The sequence below is a fragment of the Rhipicephalus microplus genome, unplaced genomic scaffold, assembly GCF_043290135.1.
Source record: "Rhipicephalus microplus isolate Deutch F79 unplaced genomic scaffold, USDA_Rmic scaffold_267, whole genome shotgun sequence".
NCBI classification, from domain to species: Eukaryota; Metazoa; Arthropoda; class Arachnida; order Ixodida; family Ixodidae; genus Rhipicephalus; species Rhipicephalus microplus.
The window spans coordinates 30,001-35,347 of NW_027464838.1; the positions used below are offsets into that span (position 1 = coordinate 30,001).

General features: G+C 58.6%; 1 non-coding gene across 1 annotated transcript; it reads right to left on the bottom strand.

Annotated features, from left to right (window-relative positions):
- Positions 1-1,692: 1,692 nt before the first annotated feature.
- LOC142793000 (small subunit ribosomal RNA) lies at positions 1,693-3,507 on the bottom strand. The gene has a single exon (XR_012891364.1). It is a non-coding gene; the product is annotated as a small subunit ribosomal RNA (ribosomal RNA).
- Positions 3,508-5,347: the final 1,840 nt, after the last annotated feature.

The window sequence follows — 5,347 nt, forward strand, 5'->3', positions numbered from 1 at the left end:
CAGTCAAAACCAAACGTTTCTGGCACTCGGCCAAACAGTGGCCAAGAAGGGCGCTTTTCAGCGCACGCTTGGACTCCAAAACTCTGCCGCGCCTTTTTCGGCTGCCGCAAATCGAGCAAACGGTGTGTTTCGGACGGCGTTTCGCTTCCGCTACTTGCGAGTGCTTTCGTGGTCCACCCCTCTATAAATACTCGGGAGGCGTCGAAGCCGGTTCTCCAAGCCGGACCCGTAGGTATCGTTGTGTGCTCGCTCTCATTGGCCCGCCTAACCAGAAAATGCCTGCGGTACACCCATTTGGATAAGAGTGCACGCAGATGCGGGCCTCGACGGCTACACATTTCCTCGGGCGGCCGCCTCCCGGCCTCCGTGGAGCGCGGGATGCACGGTCCCATCGACAAGCCTCTCCCGTTTTTACCGTGGCGTCGCGGTTCACCACGGCGGGCGGGTCGGTCTCCTCCGCATAAAAAGGGGGACCCCCGCTTTTTGTTCCACGAAATCGCACAAGCTTTTTTCGCATCCACGGTTTGCCACCGCACACCAAAATGCCGATCCGGCTGCCTACTTTAGCCAACAGGTGGAGCCAGGCGCGCCGTACTTGCGCGGCACTTCCCACGTCCACCGAAGTCGGTGCCAAGGACCACTTTCGGCGCCGGAGCCGCGTACGAGCCTACTCGAGGCGGAAGAACGAAGCCAGCAAGGGCCTGGCCGCAAGTGCGTTCAATTGTCGGGACGTCCAAGTCCCTCGTTCTTCCGTGCTTCCTCTTTCGGCAAGTCGTTGCGGCACCTTCCCAAAGCGCGCAGACCCGCTAATCGCGACGAGCGCGACGTGGCCGTGCCGCCTTTCCCTCGGCAGCAAGCAAAACGCCTGGCAACGTCGACGCTCCCCTAACCGCGATCTCGCACCGTGTTTCGTGTGGCGAATTCAAAAGCCGGCCGGCGCTGCTGCAACCATTACGGTCGGTACGCATACGCCGCGGAGGGCGGGACGGTCATCGGAGCGTGCGGTTCCTCCATCGAGTACTGCGCACCTCGGCCGTCGCATCGCCGTGCCATGACCGGCCGCGCGTCAACGCGAACCGGTGCCAGCGAGATCCCTCGCCTGCAAGAACCGACCGGCAGCCTCCGTCACCCGAGGACGCGGAGGCGCTTGCCGCGGACGGCGGGACGGTATGCACTGGTGCACAGCGGACCCGTCACATCGCCAGTTCCTTGACCGACCGCCGACGCTTGTGCCGTTCCTCTCGTACTTGGCAGTCGCCGCGCGATTGTCGGGTCTCGTTCTTGCACGCTCGAACGGTCGGGAGGGCACTCGGCTGGCGTTTCGGGAACGCGCAGCCTCGCCTTCTACCGACGTAACCACGACTCGCCGTTCGCGCTCCGCCGCTCCTGTTTACAGTACTAGGCGGTCCCGCAGCGGTCGGGTCGCGCATTTCGAGCGCTTCGAGCCACGGTGCAGTGGCGGGTCGAAAGCCGACCTATGAGTGCGTTGCGCCGTTTGTACCCGCGTCCGCCACCTGGCCGACCGTCCAAGGTCGCGGTGTTGGCGTCCGCTGGGCGCAACAATTTGTCACGGGGTGCCGCTCCACATTCAGGCAGCCCCGTGGGGAAAAGCCGACCCCGCGTCCAAACGGGGTCAGCGGCAGAAAGTGTCGGGCGCAGACGCAGCTGAGGCGCTCACCCTTCACAATCCGTTAATGATCCTTCCGCAGGTTCACCTACGGAAACCTTGTTACGACTTTTACTTCCTCTAAATGATCAAGTTTGGTCATCTTTCCAACAGACCGGCGCAACCGAAAGGCCGCGCCGGACATCGGTCCGAAGACCTCACTAAATCATTCAATCGGTAGTAGCGACGGGCGGTGTGTACAAAGGGCAGGGACGTAATCAACGCGAGCTTATGACTCGCGCTTACTGGGAATTCCTCGTTCAAGGGGAACAATTGCAAGCCCCTATCCCAATCACGAAAGAAGTTCCACGGGTTACCCAGTCTTTTCAGACAGGGATAAAGACACGCTGCTTCCTTCAGTGTAGCGCGCGTGCGGCCCCGGACATCTAAGGGCATCACAGACCTGTTATTGCTCTGTTTCGTGCGGCTAGGAGCCGCTTGTCCCTCTAAGAAGGTTGTAAGGTGCTGGGAACCCCGCACCTATTTAATAGGCTAGAGTCTCGTTCGTTATCGGAATTAACCAGACAAATCGCTCCACCAACTAAGAACGGCCATGCACCACCATCCACCGAATCAAGAAAGAGCTCTCAATCTGTCAATCCTCCCAGTGTCCGGGCCGGGTAAGTTTTCCCGTGTTGAGTCAAATTAAGCCGCAGGCTCCACTCCTGGTGGTGCCCTTCCGTCAATTCCTTTAAGTTTCAGCTTTGCAACCATACTTCCCCCGGAACCCAAATACTTTGGTTTCCCGGAAGCTGCCCGCCGAGTCATTTGAGTAACTCAGGCGGATCGCTGGTTGGCATCGTTTATGGTCAGAACTAGGGCGGTATCTGATCGCCTTCGAACCTCTGACTTTCGTTCTTGATCAATGAAAACATTCTTGGCAAATGCTTTCGCAGTAGTTCGTCTTGCGACGGTCCAAGAATTTCACCTCTAGCGCCGCAATACGAATGCCCCCGTCCGTCCCTCTTAATCATTACCTCGTATTCCAAAAACCAACAGAACAGAAACGAGGTCTTGTTCTATTATTCCATGCAAGTTTATTCAGGCGACTCGCCTGCGTTGAGCACTCTAATTTTTTCAAAGTAAAAGCACCGGCCATCTCGAGGCACACAATGAAGTGCACCAAGAAAGAACCGGCATGATGTTCAGTCCGAGCCGTCGCATCGGGTAGATGCACTACTCGTCTGGAACTGAGATCCAACTACGAGCTTTTTAACCGCAGCAGCTTTAGTATACGCTATTGGAGCTGGAATTACCGCGGCTGCTGGCACCAGACTTGCCCTCCAATTGATCCTCGTTAAAGGATTTAGAGTGTACTCATTTCAATTACGGGGCCTCAAAAGAGTCCCGTATTGTTATTTTTCGTCACTACCTCCCCGTGCCGGGAGTGGGTAATTTGCGCGCCTGCTGCCTTCCTTGGATGTGGTAGCCGTTTCTCAGGCTCCCTCTCCGGAATCGAACCCTGATTCTCCGTTACCCGTAACAACCATGGTAAGCAAGTAACCTACCATCGAAAGTTGATAAGGCAGACACTTGAAAGAAACGTCGCCGGCTCGTGGCCATGCGATCAGCACAAAGTTATCCAGAGTCACCACACAATACGGGCCGAAACCCGATCGATCTTGGTCTAATAAAAGCACCCGTTACCCAAAGGGCTCCAGGCTCACTGCATGTATTAGCTCTAGAATTGCCACAGTTATCCAAGTAGGAAGAAACGATCTAAGGAACCATAACTGATTTAATGAGCCATTCGCGGTTTCGCCTTATTTCGGCATGTACTTAGACATGCATGGCTTAATCTTTGAGACAAGCATATGATTACTGGCAGGATCAACCAGGTAATCGTTCGACTGCGCGTCCGTCCTCGCCCTCGGCGGGCCGGACGCAGTCTGTGTGCGGCGGAGGCCACCTTCAGGCGCCCCAACACGCTTATTTTGCACTCCGAGATGACGGCGTTCGAGCTCGCTACGGCACAACCTTCCCGAAAGACGAGTGGGAGCCGTGCGGCAAGAAGCACGTTCATGCTCGCTCTTTTTCGTTGCATCGACTCGGTCGCGCCGTGCGGGTTGCCCAAGCCCGCTGCACTGTCGGTGGACCGGCCGGAACTAGCAACGGAGCCGAGACTGCAAAGCCGCCAGACGACGGGTCACGCCCGCGTCTTCGGCGCTTTCGCATCTGAATCGCCCGAGGACGACACGGAACACACCTCGATATCGTGGTAAAACGGCACCGTCCGACAACCAGCCCCTAACGCATCAAGCGGATGAGGCTGCAGACGACTGCCGTGGATTCCCCTGGAGCAGACCCGAGGACACGCTTGACGAGGCCGAAGCCCGCCGCATATCAGACACCCGGTCGCTTTCGCGTACGCCGCTCACGAGAACCCCCACATAATAGCAGCGATAAGTACCCAGACCTCCTTGGGCCCTAATACGAGCGTACTCGAGAAAATTTCACCGCGGGTGTGCCCCGAAACGTGTGGCATGTTGAGCGTGCCACAAGTCTACGTCGCTCTCAAACCCGCCGAGGTCGTAGAATTTGCGACCCTACTCACGAAATTCCCACCGAGGATACGGCCGCAAACGTACCGCACCTTGGGTAGGCCACGAGTTTGTGCAACACTACGCTGACGGCACAGCACCGAGGTCGTGCGCGCACGCACGGGAAAATTCCGCCGCGGTTTCTGCCGAAAACGTGAGGCACCACGACTCTCCGCAAGTTCGCGTCGACTGCGAAAGACCGAAGTCGTGAACGACGTGTCCGCTACTCGCCGCCGACACGCTGGACACCAAACGTACAACGACTCGACGGCGTCGTAGAGGCCCACGACGCGGTTTTCCTTAACGACGTCTCGGCGTGGCACCGACAGGTTAGAACGGCCGACCAACGTTCCCTGTCCGCCGTTCGGCTCAGTCGAAGGGCTCGGCGACTTCGGCAACGCTGCGAAGCCGCACGGTGACGCACGCCATGTCCCCATTTTTTTTTTTCTTTCTGCGTCTGCCGGGGTGCCCCTATAATAGCAGCGATAAGCACCCAGACCGCCGTGGGTCGCTCGCCCCGGCTGACGTGGTTTTTCGTACTCCTGCGGCGGTCGCCGTCAAGCACGTCCAAATACGCTACTTTCGTGGGCGCATTCACGCTCTTTCGCTTCGCCGGAGTGCCAGCACTCACTCTGCCAAAAACGGCGAACATCCGAGCGGCGGTTCCCACTTTTGCGTCGGCGTCGCAAACCCCGCCCCGGCAGACGAGGTTTGCCGTACTCGTGCGACGGTGGCCGGCGGGCACGTCGAAAGACGCCGATATCGTGCGCGAATTGGCGCACCTTGGCTTCACCGGAGTGCCGCCACTGACTCCTCCAAAAACGGCGAAGATCCGAGCGGCGCTTCCCACTTTCGCATCGGCGTCCCGAACTCCGCCCCGGCTGACGCGGTTTACCGTACTCGTGCGACGGTCGCCGGCGAGCACGTGGAAAGACGCCGATATCGTGCCCGAATCGGCTCCGTTCGGCTTCGCCGGAGTGCCAGCACTGGCTCGGCGAAAGACGACGAACATCCGAGCGACGGTTCTCACTATTGCGTACGCGTCGCAAACCCCGCCCCGGCAGACGCACTTTGCCGTACTCGTGCGACGGTCGCCGGCGAGCACGTAGAAAGACGCCGATATCGTGCCGGAATCGGCCCC